At 42.5% G+C, this 19970-nt stretch overlaps 1 protein-coding gene across 3 annotated transcripts in view; it reads left to right on the forward strand.

Moving 5' to 3' along the window:
• Positions 1-2310: 2310 nt before the first annotated feature.
• Positions 2311-19970, forward strand: part of LIFR (LIF receptor subunit alpha) — a 115102-nt gene continuing 97442 nt past the window's right edge. The window contains exon 1 of one of the 3 annotated variants that reach the window (XM_067464633.1): positions 2311-2332. The gene's annotated coding sequence lies outside the window, so the exon portion shown is untranslated. Of the gene's footprint in view, positions 2333-11079; positions 11514-14019; positions 14127-19970 lie in introns of those variants that run through there. The other 2 variants (XM_060761411.2, XM_067464631.1) reach the window with 2 other exon arrangements.

Below are 19970 nucleotides of genomic sequence, written 5' to 3' on the forward strand. Positions count from 1 at the left end.
TTGAAGTACTAGTCAATGTGTTTCTTTGGAAAAGAGTCAGCTGCATAGTAGACATTCCATGCATTTGAAAAGCAGGGGCGGTGGGTGGGAGGAAAAGAAGTCCTGCCAAACAAACATTAGCAAACGGACAGAAAACTGTGGAGACAATAAAAAGAGGCAGAAGAGATAAGCAGGGTGAGGCAGAGCTGTAAAGAACTTTAAAGGTGAAGGTCTGAACTTAAGATGATAAATCAAGAGGAGTCCGTGTAGTGGACAGGCATTCTGGTTTCTTCCCCTGTAGTAAGCGAACCAGCAGAGGGGTGGGGAAAGAACTGTGTGTTGACACTAGGACATCCGTCAGTTTTGAAATGCAAGGCATGCAGCTTTCCTACACAATAGACAGCACAGACTAACCTTATTTATTTATTTATTTACAACATTTCTACACACACTCGGGGGCGGGGGGGGGGGGGACTCAGAGCGGCTAACACAGCAACAATTTGATGCCACAATATCAAAACAACAATATAAGATCATAAATACATAATAAATTAAAACAATAACAGTTATATAATCACATAATCACATGGCCATTCCAATTATCATAATAGTTGAATGATCCAGTTGAATATCCAAAGTGTTTCTGTGCCCGCTAACCGAAAGCCTGGTTCCAAAACCACAATTTTTTTTCCTAAAGGAAAAGAGGGAGGATGCTGATCTAATCTCGTTGAAGAGTGAATTCCACAAGCGGGGCGTCACCACTGAGAAGGCCCTGTCCCTCATCCCCACCAGACGCGTTTGCGAGGCCGGTGGGACCGAGAGCAGGACCTTCTTTTTCTCATTGATTTATATGGGTGAGAACCAGAGTGCTACAGTGAGACACACAATTCAAATCCTCACTCAACCTTGAAACCCACTGGATGACCTTGGACATTTCAGACTCTCACAGCCTCAGAGGAAGACAATGGTTCAAGTTGTTGTGACAATGATTTGGGTTTGCATTGGCTCAGTTGGAAGTGCCTGAATTAATAATGAGTTGCTTTTAGGACAGTCAAAAATCGGTTATGTCTCTTTTCTTTTTCACCTTCTTTTTATAGAATAGAATCATAGAATCATAGAGTTGGAAGAGACCTCATGGACCACCCAGTCCAACCCCCTGATAAGAAACAGGAAAATTGCATTCAAAGAACCCCCAACAGATGGCCATCCAGCCTCTGTTTTGCAGGAAAAGAGTTTGTTACTCTGGAAGGACTGATAATAAGCCAACTAATGAAAGGGGGTTTGGAGTGCTATGTTGTATTGTTATGCTTTTCAATTCTTTTTTTAAACTCCATTTAAAATATGAAAAATAGTTGCAATATGCTTTAATGTTTTAATTTTTATGGGCTTTCCTGAGTCCCAGGCTTTTAGGAATAAAGACCATATGTGTGTGTGTGTGTGTGTGTGTGTGTGTGTGTGTGTATGTATTCCCACAAATAAACAAATGATGCATTTGTGGTGAGTGATTGAAATGAGAACTTTCCTAAACTAATATTAAGAGAGAAGGCATGATTTAAGTGTGTTATTGAAGGCAATCAACACTCAGAAAACTGGGGAATTCCAGTCAGGACCACCAAATACCTCCCAAAAAAAGGTCTCCCCCAGGAAGGAAGCATCCGGGCTTTGAAGCTGCAAGGCCATTCAATACTAATCAAGGCAGTCAATTGCAACATTCACACTTGCCTCAAGCAGACAAGAGTTCTTTCTCCCACCCTGGATATTCCACAGATATATAAACCCATTTGCCTAGTTTCCAGCAGACCTCACAACCTCTGAGTGTGCCTGCCAGGGAAATGTCAAAAGAGAATACTCCTGGAACATGGCCATACAGCCCAGAAAACTCTCAGCAACACATGATTTAAATTTCAGAAAAGGAAAAAAGAAGAATATAGGAATAGTACCGGGAATTCTCCTCCATTCCCTTAAATCTACACAATTTCTCATTAAGGAATCATTACTGCTCCCCAATCTTTCCAAAGAAAATGTTTTTATTTACTTAATTATTTCTAAGGAAGTTGTGGAGGCATGGCAGAAGGAGGGGGTTGGAAGACTCCTTTTGATCATGCTGTCTATCCTATTGCAATCTTTGGCAGGACAAGGTGAAATTTGATGAACAAACTGTTCCATGTCCTTTTCAAATGTTCACTTTAACACTAGAGCTCCCTGGAGATAAATGTGATCTTGCAGAAGTTCCCTCCGGACCCAGCCTGACAACCTTGGCTGTTTCCAGTGATTCAACACCCCTGAGGCAGAAGCCGTTTCCTCGTGAATGAAGCACAACATATGTCAGATCCAGCATCGGATTTGCTGAACTGTAAGTCTTCAAAATCTTAAGTCTTTTCTTCTAAATGTTATCCAGTCATCATCAATAGTTTTGAAAATGGTTAGGTTATGGTGCTGCAAAAAAGGGATGTGCATGCATCATTACCAGCACATCTTGAGCACATACTTTTCTTCAATGTTGCAATGTGATTTAGCGGCAAAATATGCTCTTGTGTAACAATATTAAGCTTAGAAATATTTCTCGCTTGCGGAAGTGTTCAGGGAAAAACTATTGAATGCAGATTGAGTATCTTTTACTCAGAATTCTGAAATACAAATCCCCCAAAATAGTGATATGTTAGCTTTCTGGTGGTTAAGTGAACACAAACATTGTTTCATGCACAACATTATTAAGACTATTGTGTATAAATTCCCTTTTGGCTTTGTGTACAAGGTGTGTATGTGACATATAAATGTTGTGTCTAGACTTGATATCCAAATATCTCTTTATGTTCATATATACTAATATACTATTATATTACTATTGTTATTGTGCATTATTTTGTATTATTTCTGATGTTGTTTGTACTTTGTAAGGCACAGAATGTTTGCCCGTCTCTATGTAAACCGCCCTGAGTTCCCTTCGAAAGAAAGGGTGGTCTAGAAATATATTATTATTATTATTATTATTATTATTATTATTACCTCATTGTGTATATGTAAGTGTTCCAAAATAAAAATTTAAAAAACTCCAAGCTCCAACACAAATGTTCTGAAACATTTTGGATTAGGGATACTCAATGTGTAACACACTCATAGAACTGTGTTTGTATCAAAACTCCCTTTTTCTTTATTGCCTATAACTGGAAAGAATTTAGGTCTGAAAACTGATGTTTCTAATCTGTTGTTGATTGCAAAATTGTAAGCCCAGTTGATATAAGAACAGTGTATGCTAAGGTTGTTTTCAGTCCTACCCTTCTGGGAATAATTTACACTCTTAATAATCTTCAAAAGTCAAGGTACCCGATTGAAAAAAAAGAATCAGTGAAAGCTTACACTTGGCAAAGGACAAGAGAGATCCTTTCAACTTTGCAGGAGTCTACCATATACCATGTAGCTGTGGATACATAGGGATCACCAAACGTAGCACACAAACACGAATCAAGGAAGATGGAAGGCACTGCAGACTACTTCAACCAGAGAAGTCTGCCATAGCAGAGCACTTGATGAATCAACCTGGATATGGCATATTATTTGAGAACACAGAAATGTTGGACCACTCTAATAACCACTATGTCAGGCTACACAGAGAAGCCACTGAATTCCACAAGCATGTGGACAATTTCAACAGAAAGGAGGAAACCATCACAATGAACAAAATCTGACTACCAGTATATAAAACATGCAACAACCAGGACAGTAAATAAAAAGCAACACACAAAATGCAGGGGAATTCAAGACAAGAATCAACTGGGCCAGCTTACACCTTCCAACAAAGGATTTCCCCAGGCAGCAACCAACCAGGCTTTGAAGCTGCAGGGCCATTCAATGCTAATCAAAGTGGCCAATTACAACATATACTGTTTTGGTGAAAGTGAAGCAATGTACCCTGCCTGCATCCTGTTGAGGGAATCCCCACACTGACTGAAGGGAGTTGAACAAAAGCAGTCTGATTTTGCAATAAATTTTCATTTCCATAGGCTTCAGCACAAGGACTTTCCAACGGATTGGCCCCTTTGTGTCTTTAAAATGCTCACAGGAAACAGAGAAGTCGGCACACAACAGGATTTGTTACTGAAGAATAGCTTTCCTATATCCTTCATTATCTCGAGGAAAGGAGGCACCAAGTCAAAACTGCGGAAATGGAAAACAATTACGGTCAGGAAAGGTCTCACACCATGAAAGCATCCGCTTGCCCCTCCTCCCCTGTTCCAAATAAATTTTAAGCCCACATGCCTAAGCAAAGACAAAATGTCTCTAGGGAATTCTCTAGGGAATTAAAAATATCTCATGCTTCTCACTTTCACCTGAAATGAAACCAAAACGTTTTCTCTGACTCTCAAAATACTTTTAATATACTCTTAACACGCAGTAAGAGTCTAAGCCATGTGGGTCCATCTTAGACCTGCAAAACAGGGCTAAGTATGATATTTTGACTCTATCTTTTCTCTTTATTATGGCTGACCAAATAGAATGGATAACAGGCCTTTGGTACAGGCTATCACTCTGAATGGATGTTTAGCAGGTGCAGCTTTCGTAATTCCTAAGTATCTAGCTGCAATGTCCACAAATCTATTTTTTGCATCAGTGTAGATTGGTGATAGATTAATGCTGTCAAGTTTAGGTCCAAGTCAGCCTATCATGAAGGGCTACAAAGTAGACTCTAGAGCAGGCATGGGCAAACTTCAGCCCTCCAGGTGTTTTGGACTTCAACTCCCACAATTCCTAACAGCCTACCGGCTGTTAGGAATTGTGGAAGTTGAAGTCCAAAACACCTGGAGGGCCAAAGTTTGCCCATGCCTCTCTATACTTTTATTGCATGCAGGAGGCAAGCAAGTCAGTGTTGAAGCAGTGCCATTCCTATTGCACAGCACTGTGCACATCCCATTGCTAGTCTACCTCCTCATGATTAATCTGACCCGCACTACTGATGTGCAAAGCCCATCAATAACTGCAAATCACACCACATTCCTATCACTTACTTGGTGCAATAAGGCCATTTCACTTATGGGTCAGCATGCTGGCACTAAAATTATGTCAAGGGACAGGATTCCACTCCTCATCTGCTCACACTCTGTCATTCCCAGGCCACATATTTTTTAAATGTTGACTTGTATTTGAATTTTGTATTAACCATGCTTGTAATTGTAAAATTGCTTTAAAATTTCAAAAATGAACAGCTAGAGTACAGTAGGAGGATTGGGGGACACAGATTGGCACATTAAAGAAAGGCAGACACATGAAAGAGCAATCATGCCGATATGTACTTGTTATCAGTGATCGCAGGACTGCATGGAATAGCATCTCCATGCTATTCTTGGGGACCTCTAGAAAGATAGCATTGGGAACGATTCATTCTTGAAACAACAGGTAGATGCTTCCACTCAGAAAATCTATCTACGGCAGTGGTTCCCAACCTTTTTTTGACCATGGACCACTTTGACCAGGGACCACTTGACCAGGGACCACTCTCCAGCACAGGCCCGTAGCCAGGATTTTGATTCAGGGGAGGGGGGCTGAGTTTGGTTCGGGGGGGGGGGGGCTGAGTCTGAGTGAAAGAGGGTCTATCCTAGCAAACCTTTTGTATTGTTACCCTAATACCCCCATACATATGGGATATATTGAGCATGGTGATCAGATCATGATATGAATAAACATAACAGTTTAAATAATGTTCCAGTAAGGCCTTCTCGCGGACCACCATGAGAATTTGGGGGGGGGGGGGAGGCTGAAGCCCCTCAAGCCCCCCCCCCCTTCCCGGCTACATGCCTGCTCCAGCATTAGTACCAAAAGAGTTACGAATCAGGTTTTGGTCAACTTTACATTTGGTTTGCTTATTTGGGGTGCTGATTCAGAAAACTGCATTGGGTAGACCACATCAGCTCTAGTTTCTGATACAGAACATATGCCATCCAGTAGTTGCCATCTGCTCACCCACAGAAAACCATATTTAATAATCTAGAACGGATGTAGTCATAGTAATCTTTCATAAGTAGTCAGCCTCTCTTCTCCCAACATCCCCATTGCCTCAGAACTCCAAGAGGGTTTTGCGAGACCAGTTGCTCTCGTTGCTGCATGGTTTTGAGGCAATGGTGTAGTAATGGTGAGGCCGTGGACCATATTTTTGTTCTTGGGGACCACTGGTTGGGAATCACTGATCTATGGCATATAAAAGTCCAAATACATTTATTTATATGTATGTTTGATCCACAAAGACTCCTACATGGTTTGATGTTCCTGGACAAAACCTGGCATGCATACACCTCACAATCCAATGCAAAAAACAAACAAAAAAATCTGAGGGATTTTGGGGGGAGGGGTGATAGGTGATAATGGGAATTGTAGTCCACCCACCGCCAGAGAGCTGTGTAAATCCCACCCACAATGGTTCTTGACCAAACTTGATACATATACCCATCATGGCCCATTCAAATACCTAACCCAAGCATGCCAGGTACATAAGAGACTACCCTATATACTAATATATAAGTCTAGAAATGCTAATCAAAAATCAAGGCAAAAACCTGAGTCAACATATCCATGAATCAATGTGAATAAAAAAGGTAAAGGTTTCCCTTGACATTAAGTCTAGTTGTGTCCTACTCTGGGGGGTTTGTGCTTATCCCCATTTCTAAGCCAAAGAGCTGACGTTGTTTGTAGCCGCTTCCAAGGTCATGTGGCCAGCATGACTCCATGAACGCTATTAACTTCCTGCCAAAGTGGTACCTATTGATCTACTCACATGTGCATGTTTTTGGTTGGCAGAATCTGGGCCTAACAATGGGAGCTCACCCCACTCCCTGGATTCAAACCACCAGTCATCACTTTCCCTGCATAGAGTTGCAAAAGGCATGAGCTTAGTCCATCCTGGGAAAACCTAAAAGAAGCACCAACCCCCTCTACCCCTTCTGATATATTGCCATTTTTGGCTTCTTCTCTTTTTAATGCCGTGGTGGAGAAATGGTAAGAGGTCGGGGAAGCCGACTCCCTACGTTGGCATTGCTGCTTTCCCCTCTCCATAGAAGAACCCTCGACTTATCCATGGGTTGTATAAAATCCAAAACTTGCTCTTGACTTATACATGAAGTTAACTAGTATACGAATATATACAGTACTGAACTTTTGGGGTGTGTTCTCTATTTTTAGTGAAGCTTCTGGATGCTTTCTGGATTTTTGTTTCCTTTCTGGCAATGACAACCTCCCTCATCTCCAATGACCAAGAGGAAGGTGTGAGTTGTAATCCCACCCTTCTGAAAGCTTCTGTATATCATGTGTATCTCTCATAGTCAAAATATGTTTTTTATTGTCCCAGTGCTCTGTGGCAGCCAAACCTGCAATTATCTCAGGCTTAAGATAAAGCGCTGAGTCTTTCTCCCCACACCCTTCGCATGGCTCAAGGCAAAAGGCAGCACTCACAGACCAGCTTGCTTTCATTGTGGTTGCTGGGAGCTTTTATGATAGGAGAGATGGGATAATAAAGACAGGATGCAAAGGGGAGAATAATGGGAGAGCTTATTTGTTAAAGCTCATGCATAGATAAGCGGAACCTTGTCATTTGGGCTGTGCCTTATGGCATCAGGAGGCCTTTTCATTGTCTTCTCTATCCTATGTTTTACAAGCCTTTCTCTACAACAAAACCACCCTGTTTGGTACTGCTCTGGAAACTAGGAAACGGAGCAATAGGTTGAAACTACAGGAAAGGCAATTCCACCTGAACATTAAGAACTATTCAACAGTGGAACTCTCTACCTTGGTCTGTAGTGGAATCTCCTTCCTCAGAGGCTTTCAAGTATCTTTTGTGGATACTTTGTGCTTTTCCTGCATGACAGGGGGTTGGACTTGATGGCCTATATGTCATCAGTTGGGGACCCCTCCCCCCAGCACCAACTGCTGCTCTGGGCCAGAGTGAAGGGGGGAGGCAGAGGACAGTTCCACCTTGTCTCCTGTGCTATTCTAATAATATAATATAATGTAATGTAATATAATATATTGTATATACATATAATATTTATAATGGTGTAGTATTATATTGTAATATTATTAGATAAAGGTTTTTCCTTGACATTAAGTCCAGTCGTGTCCAACTCTGGGGTGTGGTGCTCATCTCCATTTCTAAGCTGAAGAGCCAGCGTTGTCCGTAGACATCTCCAAGGTCATGTGGCTGGCATGACTACATGGAGTGCCGTTACCTTCCCGCCAGAGCGGTACCTATTGACCTACTCATATTTGCATGTTTTTGAACTGCTAGGTTGGCAGAAGCTGGGGCTGACAGCAGGAGCTCACGCCACTCCCCGGATTTGAACTTGCGACCTTTCGGTCAACAAGATCAGCAGCTCAGTGCTTTAACCCACTGTGCCACCGGGGGCTCCTTTATAGTACAATATAGTAATATTTAATATTGATATTGTACTATGCTAATAATATACATTGTATATATATATAACTTGTAAGCCACTCTGAATCCCCTTTGGGGTGAGAAGGGTGGCATATAAATGTCATAAATAAATAAATAAATATGATTCTATAGTATCTAGAGTGTTGGTACTGGAATTACATTAAGTCATATATAAAGCTCTTAAATGTGTCCCCCAAGAACTACATTTGAATAAGGACAACTGTGACTTATACAAAACACAGTACAGGTATGCCACGCTCATAAAATAGAGCCTATAAAATAGAGTCTCCTTGTGGAGCGAAAAGGCAGGGTAGAAATAAACACGCTTTGGTTATATTCTGTTTAGATTACTGCAACACTCTCTATGTGGGGATGCCTCTGAAGACTGCCCGGAAGCTTCAATTAGTCCAACGAGCGGCAGCCAGACTACTAACAAGAGCGGGGTACAGGGAGCATACTACTCCTCTGTTGCACCAGCTCCACTGGCTGCCAATTAGCTTCCAAGCACAATTCAAAGTGCTGGTGTTAACCTATAAAGCCCTAAACGACTCCGGCCCAGTTTATCTGTCCGAACGTATTCTCCCCTATGAACCATCAAGACTGTTAAGATCGTCTGGAGGGGCCCTGCTCTCGGTCCCACCAGCCTCACAAGCGCGTCTGGTGGGGACGAGGGACAGGGCCTTCTCAGTGGTGGCCCCTTGGCTCTGGAACTCTCTCCCACTGAAGATCAGAACTGCCCCTTCTATCTTGATGTTCAGAAAACAGGTGAAAACTTGGCTCTGGAAACTGGCATTTGACAAGTGAGTCAATATCCTGCAATATGGATGGATGATGACGAACAATGATTTTATTGTGACGACTGACCATTGTAATTATATGACTGCATTTTGCTATTTTAATGTTTTAGTCTAATATGGAATTTGATGTTTTTAATGATTGTTTGTAATATTGTTGTTGAGTCCCTCGATGGTAAATAAATACATAAAATAATATTAGTAGTAGTAGTAGCAAGGTATGAGTGCTCTATGACGTCGTGCTGGCCACATGACCTTGGAGGTGTCTACGGACAATGCCGGCTCCTTGGCTTAGAAATGGAGATGAGCACCAACTCCCAGAGTCCGACGTGACTGGACTTAATGTCAGGGGAAAACCTTTACCTGTAGTAACAATAACAACAACAACGTGTTACCAGCCAGTACTTCTTGAATATAGAGTTTGATAACAGAGGCATTCTGATCCTGATGACTGTGTAATTGAAATAACTGGGGCCTTTCTCCTTTTGTTAATCCTCTTCCATAGAGAAAATGTACAGTTACAGCAAAGGGTGACAAGAGAAGAAAGAAATGTGGTGTTTTGCCCTTGAAATGTCTGTTTACTCCATTCCGGAATACTCATTTTCGGGGCCATGAACTTGTGCTTGAACCACTTCAAGATGTTTGTGATTATGATAAGAGTCCTTTGGCACTTAGGGCTGCATTTTTATTGGAGATTTAATGCAGTTTGAGACCACCTAAACTGCCCTAGCTCAATGTAGTTTGGTGGGGCACTCATTCTTTATGGCAGAGAAGGCCAAAGACCTTGTAAAACTACAGCTCCCAGAACTCCAAATTGAGCCATGTAATGTGTACAAAGGAAACAAAAGCAGATTTCCTAGTTTGTGACTTTATGCCTAATCGAACATTTCTCTGAGGAAGAAGAGAGAAAAGAAGAGGAAGAAGAAGAGGAAGAGGGGAAAGAAAAGGAAGAAGAAAAGGGGGAAGAAGAAGAAGAGGGGAAAGAGGAGGAGGAAGAAGAAGAGGGGAAAGAAGAGGAGGAAGAAGAAGAGGGGAAAGAAGAGGAGGAAGAAGAAGAGGGCAAGAAGAGGAGGAAGATGGGAAAGAAGAGGAAGAAGAAAAGGGGGAAGAAGAAGAAGAGGGGAAAGGGGAGAAGGAAGAAGAAGAAGAGGGAAAGAAGAGGATGAAGAGGGGAAAGAGGAGGAAGAAGAGGGAAAGAGTAGGAGGAAGAAAAGGGAGAAGAAGAAGAGGGGAAAGAGGAGGAAGAAGAGGGAAAAATGAGGAAGAAGAGGAGGAGGAAGAAGAAGAAGAGGAAGATGGGAAAGAAGAGGAAGGAGAAAACGGGGAAGAAGGAGAAGTAGGGGAAAGAGGAGGAAGAAGCAGAGGGAAAAGAGGAGGAGGAAGAAGAAGAGGGGAAAGAAGACAAGGAAGAAGAGGGGATAGAGGAAGAGGAGAAAGAAGAGGGAAAAGGAGAAGAGGAAGGGAGAGGAGGAAGGAGAAGAGGTGAAAGGAGGGAAAGAGGAAGAAGAAGGAAACAAAAGAGAAGAAGAAAAGGGAAAGAGGAGGAGGAAGTAGAGGGCGAAGAGGGGGAGGAGGAAGGGGAAGTGGAAGAGGAAGAAGTGATTAAATACCATGGGTGGCAACCCTGTTCCTAAAAAAAATATTCTCCTCCTTTCTCATGGAAGGGATGCTGCCTCTTTTAGGACAATAACACAAAATAAAGAAAGTACTCTACTTATCTAACTAGTTTGAGTTCTCCATAATGAACGCCTGCACTAACCATAGGCATTCCTGGCGTGCATCTCCTTCGCAGCCTAGGTGCAGTGTGACTTACAGCCTTGGCGCACAGCCGTCGCCTCCTCGAACTACAACTCCCAGCATCCCACAGCATTGAGCCGGGGCAGCCCCCTCCCCGGGAGTGGCGCGAAACTGCGTCCATTCGACAGTGTAGACGCCCGGGCGGGCGACACAAGCAGGCGCTTGTTGCTCCTGGGCTCCTCCTCCTCTCTCCTCTCCTCCTCCTCCTCTTCCCAGAGGAGGCTTTCTCTCCCAGAGGCGGCCGCATTTTCCTTTCGGAAGCCGCAGCAGCAACAGCAAGGCCAGGGACAGAGCCTCTCTGCCTGGGACGCGGAGGAGTTTCCCCGCCAGACCCCCAAAGGAGGCTGCTTTGGGCTCGAAGCCAAGGCTCGGGGTTGTTTTCCAGGGCTGCCAACCTGCCCCATCCGCTGCCCTCCCGGCCGCCTTCTCCGGCCCCAGGAAGGAGGCCAGGCCCACCTGGCAAGGCAGCGGGCGTCGGGAAAGGCCATGGGCGCCGCAGGATGGAGGCCACGCAGGAGGAGGAGGCGGTGAGGAGGGGGAAGGAGGGGAGTTGGGGGGGGGAGGCATTGAGAGAGCTTCCCATGGAGTGGAGTGTGTGTGTGCTTTCACATCACACACACAGTTGTGAGCGACGATTCAACCAGAAAGATTTTTTGTTTTGTGTCAGGAGCGACTTGAGAAACTGCAAAGTCGCCTCTGGTGTGAAAGAATTGGCCGTCTGCAAGGACGTTGCCCAGGGGACACCTGGATGTTTTGGTGTTTGACCATCTTGTGGGAGGCTTCTCTCACGTCCCAGCAATGGGGAGCTGGAGCTGACAGAGGGAGCTCATCCACGCCTTCCCCGAATTCGAACCTCAGACCTGTCGGTCTTCAGTCCAGCCGGTACAAGGGTTTAACCCATTGGTTGTTGGCTGCGCCACTCTTTGTGCGGCACCTAGACCTTAGAAAGAATGCAGTTTGGCACCTGGGAGTTGTAGTTTGGGGAGGCACCAGCGCTCTTTGGCACAGAAGACCCTTGGAAAGCTACAGGAGACCCCATAGCATTGAGCCAGAGCAGCTAAAGTAGGCTCAGACGATTATTCCTACCCAGGCCAAGGATTCTAATCACTCCTTTCCAAACTACAGATCCCAGAATCCAATAGGATGGAGCCACTGCTCTTTAAAGTGGAATCCTAGTAGTCTTAACTAGGGTGCTTCTACACTTCTACTTGGGCCCTCCCTCCTGGTATTTTGGACTTCAACTCCTAACAGCCTCAGGCTCTTTCTTTTCCCCCCTTAGCTGCTTAAGGAAAGAGCCTGAGGCTGTTAGGGCCTGAGGCTGTTCGGTCAGCAAGTTCAGCAACTCAGTAGTTGAAGTAGTTTAGCCCCCCCCCCCATATATATAGAGAGAGAGGGGGGGGATTGCTAATTCAAAAATATAAACAATAGTAAACTGTAAGAGACCATTTTATTTTTGGAAACCAAATCTACCATATGATGTTTTTACTTACTTGATTTCTGTTTGAAAAGTTTTCTCCTACTTTTTAAAAAAATTCAGAGTCTTTTAGAGGGGGAGTCCCTTTGCGGGGGGGGGGCATGGTTCAGTTTTGCACCATATGGTTCATGACAAATGGGAGAGTCCTGTGGAGTCCCTTGTTCCCTCAATACCTTCCAAGAGAATCTCAATTCCATTTTAAATTGCAGTTTTCTCTCTGGTGTTGAAAGTGTTCCTCTACAGCTGGTATGGGCAAACTTCAGCCTCTCAGTTGTCACAGTTCCTACCAGCCTACCTACTCTGGGCAGCGCAGGGAATTAAATCACTGCGCTGATGAACTTGCTTACCGAAAGGTCAGTGATTCGAATCCAGGGAGCAGGGTGATCTCCCACTCTTAGGGTCAGCTTCTGCCAACCTAGCAATTCGAAAACATGCAAATATGAGTAGATAAGGGGGGAAGGTAATGGTGCTCCATGCAGTCATGCTGGCCCCATGACCTTGGAGGTGTCTACGGACAACGCCGGCTCTTTGGCTTAGAAATGGAGATGAGCACCACCCCCCAGAATCAGACATGACTAGACTTAATATCAAGGGAAACCTTTATATTTACCTTTACCAGCCAAAGTTTTCCCATGCCTACTTTGTAGCCACACACAGTAGCAAATCTCTCTTGTAATTTGGCAAAAACTTCTGTATTGTAAGAATCTTTAATCCTGTTCAGGACGGATACATCCTGTATTTTCCTTGGAGGAACAAGTGACTTTTCCTGCCCACCCACTCAGATTTAATGCTGCTCCACCCACTCAAGAACTTGGCAGGAGGAGAGGAACAGAGACAGCCCATTCCCAACGTTTTTGCCCCCCTTTACTGGCCCTAAATGTCAAGCAGCTGAAACCTTGGCACTGATGCCTCTTTGACGGTTGCCACTCAGCTGGGAGAAGGACAGACCGCCCCCTCATCTCATAATTCACCCCAATGTGGAGTATGAGTGCTAATCTGATTCCCTTAAATATGTATGTTTGAGCTGAGGTGAGGGAGACAGGCCCCTTCCACACAGCTGAATAAAACTCCAGGTGTTTTGGACTACAACTCCCACAATTCCTAACAGCTAGGAATTGTGGGATGTGTAGTCTAAAACACCTGGAGGACTGAAGTTTGCCCATGCCTACTTTTCTGCTCCCTCAGATATATATTGATAGAAAGGCTTCCATTCTTTAAGAATGTCTCCAATGATTTGCCCTTCAACAAAACAGTTTTTCCTTTCTATTATTCCCACGTCTTCACTGTTCCGTCTTCTATTCTTCTGTAGTTGGTACGTAACGTTGTTTCCTTGAAAACAATATTGGGAGAATTTTTGAGTGAGGTTAGTTGTGGGTTGCAGCTGGGCCGTGACACGTTTGCTGGGGGAGAAGGCGAAGAATGACTCAGGCCTTGCTCTTTTCCTCCCCCTGAGTCCCACCCCCTCTGAGAAATCCTGCGGAGGAGGAGGTGGCGTTGGCAGAACGTCCAGTGAAAGCGATCCCAGGGTCATTGCCAGTGGCATTTGGCTCCGGCAGGGGCTTCAGAGATGATCCTGTGTGGTTTCTGGTTATCAATGAGCCTTTTCTTTAATGATTTTTAAAAACAAGCATTAACCGATGGGGTCAGGACACTCAGGTCTTTGGAAGTAAGTTTTCTTAAGTTGTTTTTGTTTTGAACTGAGCATGTTATAGAACTGGAAAACCATCTTGGAACAGATTTGGGGAGAACAAATGTTTTCCAGATTATAGTTTCCAGGATACCCCTTGATTAGTGAATTATGGGAGATGTGGTCAAAAAAACAAGTCTTCCAATCTCTGGCATTTCATGTCTTGTGCAGAATGTAGCCAAACATGAACGCAATTCATGTAGGAAAGAATATTGATATGAATTCCCAGTGCATATGAGTTTTACCTTTATGTTATTCAGCAAAGGTTATTATTTGTCATAGGTTTTGTTTACAGTTCTAGTGTGGAGAGTCAGACAAAGGGTTTTTGAATTGTCAAAATGATTTCTTGTCAAATGCTAAAACCGAAGTAAAAGGGAAACACTTGATAGTCACAAGGGAAAAAGAAATGTATCTCAAAGAATGATTGTGCCCCAGATATTTTGGAACTGACAGTCTTTCTTCCAGTGGCTTCTAGAAGCAAAAGAGAACATATGAAATGATAAACTCAGAAACATAAAACATTGAATACTTTTGTAGGAAACCTAAGATTATATCCAAACGTTTTCTTAGTAAAGTAAAGGTAAAGGTTTTCCCTGACATTAAGTCTAGTCATATCCAACTCTGGGGGGTGGTGCTCATCTCCATTTCTAAGCCAAAGAGCCGGCATTGTCCATATTCGCCTCCAAGGTCATGACTGCATGGAGCGCCGTTATCTTCCCGCAGAAGCAGCACCTAGTGATCTACTTAGATTTCCATATTTTCAAACTGCTAGGTTGGCAGAAGCTGGAGCTAACACCCCGCTCCCTGGCTTCGAACTACCGACCTTTCAGTCAGCAAGTTCAGCAGCTCAGTGGTTTAGCCACCAGTTGCTTATCCTTGGTGAGCTCTTTGAAAGAAACAATTATAGCCAAATATATGAGTGCCTGTCCCAAATATATGAGTGCCTGTCCCTATCATGTTGGACACACTGGAAGAAAATAACTGTGGATCATCCACTTCAGATAACACTGTCGTAGGCAATTTAAACATGAAATCCAGCATGCTGAATTTCATTTGGAAATAGTCTATACTTAGGTTCCTCCTTGTTTCCATCCACCCCTAAGAATGCTGTCCAGATGGAACATTTTCTTAGAACAAAGAAAATTGCAAATGTGCATAAAACCTTTATGAACATAATATGCCTTGGCTATACAATTTCTACAAACCTATATAAGTGGACTCCTGGTATCTGCTGGGGTTTGGTTGCAGATCCCTTGTGGATACATCATCAAGACCCACTATATACAATGGTGTAGGAAAACAGTGTCCCTTTTGTAAAATGGCAAAATTAAGGTTCCATATTTGAATTTAAAAAATAATAAAGCTGTGGATGAAGGGTAGATGGATACAGTTGACTGATTATATCCTTATGATTGCAAGGAAAACTTCTTTGAAAAGAAAGCACCTCTTTTCTTAATCTATAACCCACAAATGTATAAATCAGTTTTGAATTAGTATTTTCTCATATCCTCTTTTATTTCTAGGAGGCATTACAAAAAGGAATAATAATTCTGAAATATAGTGGGCATGATACATATGTCAAACTATTTGAAAGCAGTTCTTCCGGGGGGGGGGGGGGTGTGTCAGAGGGTCGCCAAACACCATTAGAAAACACAGTAATTTTTGTTAGTCATGGGGGTTCTGTGTGGGAAGTTGGGCCCAATTCTATCATTGGTGGGGTTCAGAATGCTCTTTGATTGTAGGTGGACTATAAATCCCAGCAACTACAACTCCCAAATGTCAATGCCTATTTCCCCCAAACTTCACCAGTGTTCACACTTGGTCATATTGAGTATTTGTGGGTGGGAAAATACCTCAAGTTACAAGTCTTTATTTTCAAGGTGTTCTAAAGAAAACAAATGTGATACTGGCTTAGGGATCATATCCACATGCATGCAGCCTGTTTCCTCTTTGGATACTCTCTCCATTTCCCCTTCCAGCATGGGAAAAATGATATGCATGAATATCTCTGAGGGAATGAAGACTGTTCTCAGCATCTTCCTTCAAAGATCTTCATGATGATTAGAAACTTATTTGGATTTCCTTCCATAAAGATCTTGATATAGATTGGTCTTTTATGAATGCTATCAGCAACAGCAAATAGTTGATCTGTATGAAATCAGCAAGAGACAAGTTTGGTGATGATAAATGGAGTAAAACATTAGTGGTTGGGTAGTGGATAGAGGAGAGTGTGCACTCTTTTACTAGATTATGTAGTGCTACATACTGGGCAGTCAGTCTCATTGGTGCGCAGATAGTTATGCTGTTAAGAACCAAGGCTAGTTCTTCTTGTTGTTAATGACTTTAAAATAATTTCCCTATGAGAGACCTGCAAGCTACCTATCATCAATAATCCTGTTCATGTCCTAAAGACTCAGGGTCATTGCTTTTGCGTGACGCTATCCATCTGGAATGCTGTCTTTCTCCATTTCTTATGATATCCCCAAAGTATAATAGTCTTATAAGAAAGTATAACAAAGTATAAAAGTCATCTTTTCTCTTAAAGAGAATTCAAGTCTGATTTGTTCTAGGATCCTTCTTTACATATATATTTAGCAGTCCATGGACTCTTCTCCAGTACCGCATCTCAAATGAGTTCATTTAATTCATTTGTAGGGCCTCCATTTTCTGAGCCCAGCTCTGTCCTGTGGTACTAACAAGTGTTAAACCAAGACCTTTCCCTTAAGCACCAGAGCAAAGTGCTTGCATATCAGTTCAGAATGTGCCAGCTTATATAACAGTTTAGGAGATCTCTATAAATAACTGCAAATTAGGGGTAACTGCCTCCTGTTAATAATTCGCTCAGTTGCAAGAAGTGTAAAAGAAAAGTTTGGGTTTATTTTGTTTTAATCACCAATGGGTTGAGGAGTACATTTTGTGACCTTCATTTTTATACAAAGGAGGCACAAACAACAAGCAAAAACAACTATCCTAACAACAAAAATAATCCCAAATATAAAAGGAGTAGTTAAATGGAACCTAAAAGGATCTGACAACAGAAAGTGTATTGGAACCATGCTGCCTCCTCTCTGCTTAAAAGCAGGGAGTGGTTAGACCAGCCATTTCTCTCAAGGAGAAGCTGCTCCATAATGGAAAAACATTACCACCATCATATTATCTGTGAAGAAGAGAATTGATTGCGGAAGCAAAACACCCAACAGGTTTGTTTGGGCTGAAACCAAAAGCTGATATTGATAAAAGCATCTGTTAATATTGAAATGTTACAAAGGTGCTAAAAAGCTACAAAAGTAGTTAAAACAAATTGAGTATGCGATTCATTAGACTTGGTTCAAAAATAGTGGAGAAGGAAAGAAAAATCTGTCTGGATACATTGCAGGTGCAAGATATTACCAGCTTTCACATTGCTGGAATTTATAGTTAATGGTTTCTCTCCATCTACAAAAAGTTGCACAGTGACCTAAAACTGCTTCCCTATTAAAAAAAACTCTCAGGCTCTTTAGATGCCTGGAGGGGAGAGATAATATGGGATGCAGTGATTTCTTAGAAATATTCCTCTGAAATACAGCCTACAGCACTTGGTATTTGTTGATGCTCTCACATTTAAGTACTAACCGGAGCTGCCCCTGCTAAGCTCCCAGAGTCAGATAGGATCTCATACCTTTAGGGCAATGGTTCTCAACCTGTGGGTCCCCAGGTGTTTTGGCCTACAACTCCCAGAAATCCCAGCCAGTTTACCAGCTGTTGGGATTTCTGGGAATTGAAGGCCAAACCATTTGGGGACACACAGGTTGAGAACCACTGCTTTAGGGTATTTAAACCAAAAATATCTGGAAGGGCATCACTACCCGTATGTACTATAGATCAGTGAAAGTGTTGATCCATGTCTTATTGAGCCACCAGTTGCTGATCCTTGGTGAGTTCCTGGAAAGAAACAATTACAGCCAAATATATGAGTGCCTGTCCCTATCATGTTGGACACACTGGAAGAAAATAACTGTAGATCCCCCACTTCAGATAACACTGTCGTGGGCAATTTAAATATGAAATCCAGCATGTTGAATTTCATTTGGAAATAGTCTATACTTAAGTTCCTTCTTGTTTCCATCCACCCCTAAGAATGCTGCCCAGATAGAACAAAAATCAATATTGTAAATTAATGTAACTGTATTCCGTGGCTTCCCTATGCAAATAAATGAAATAGAGTTTCATTAGTGTACTATTCTTGATGTTTACTTCCTGCTCATGTTATTTTATACATATCTAAACATAGTCTTAAAATTTGCCTCAGAGCCAGTTGTTTTTCCCCACTTTCCATAATTCTTCTTTGACTCGGGGGAAGGGAGTCAAACTTTTAAAGCAGTGAGATGGTTCCTTAGACTGGTCCCTTAGACTGTTGGGGAGGCCGGATTATCGTTTGGAAAAAAGTGAACTCCTATGCACACTGCATATACCTTATTTGTAGTGCCAAAAAAATTGAAATAACAATACAATACTTAAAACAAAGTAGTTTAAACCAACATAAACTTACCAGTATTTCAGTGAGAAGTGTGGGCCTACTTTTGTCTGATGAAATAGCCAAGTTAATTTGGATTGTTGTGTGCTTTCAAGTTGTTTCGGACTTAGAAATACCTTAAGTCTCAAGTTTAGGGTGGGGACCAGGTAAATGACCTTGGAAGGCTGTATTCAGCCCATAGGCCTTAGTTTGGGGACTCCTGGAATATTGGATCTTAACTGGAAAGACAGGTTCAAATTCTTCTCTGTCATGAATCCCACGAACCTAAACCTTGAGTCTCAAGTCACACTCCCTCCGTCAGCCTCAGAGAAAGGCAATGGCAAAGTCTTTGAACAAATCTTGCCAAAAAAGCCCTGTGATAGGTTTTTCTTATGATTGCCATTTGTGAAGCCACACAACAAATACAAATAAAATTTACATAATGTAGGTAAAGGTTTTCCCCTGACATGAAGTCCAGTTGTGCCCAACTCTGGGGTGTACTGCTCATCTCCATTTCTAAGCCGAAGAGCCGGCGTTGGCCGTAGACACCTCCAAGATCATGTGGCCGGCATGACTGCATGGAGCGCTGTTACCTTCCCGCTGGAGCTGTACCTATTGATCTACTCACATTTTCATGTTTTCGAACGGCTAGGTTGGCAGAAGCTGGGGCTGACAGCAGAAGCTCACGCCGCTCCCCGGATTCGAACCTGCAACCTTTCGGTCAACAAGCTAAGCAGCTCAGCACTTTAACCCACTACGCCAATGGGAGCTCCTTACATAATGTAGTGCCCTCCTATTTGGACTATAATTCTGTGCTTCTTCTAGGTAATGATTGTAATTATAATCCAGTGTATTTAAAAGTCATCAGTTTGAAGAAGGCTTGTTTGCTTTAACTGAGAGAAAACTAGCCTAATCCTAAAGGTAAAGTTAAAAAGGAGCTTGACTTAAGGAACTCAATGTATAATTTCCATCACTCATTTCCCTGCCCCCCCCCCCAATAAACATTTTCTGATTAAACAATTTTTCCCAAGGAGTGTAAACATCTGCTTAGACTCTACAACCTTAATTTTTTGTGTTTTTATACTGACTTAACAAACTTGAATCAATATGTCTGAAAATTAAATGTTTCTTATTAGTCTACTGGTGAAGAATTCAAAACAAAAACTTTCACCATGTGTGTCCCAATTCTTTCCATTAGTGGTATGGATGAAGACACTATTGAACTGCAATTTCTGTAAGTCCTAGGGTGATTCTACGCTGTAGAATTAAGGCAGTTTGACAACACTTTGAAAGTCATGGTTAAATGTTATAGAATCATAAGAGCTGTAGTT

The sequence above is a fragment of the Anolis sagrei genome, chromosome 2 (assembly GCF_037176765.1).
Source record: "Anolis sagrei isolate rAnoSag1 chromosome 2, rAnoSag1.mat, whole genome shotgun sequence".
NCBI lineage: Eukaryota > Metazoa > Chordata > Lepidosauria > Squamata > Dactyloidae > Anolis > Anolis sagrei.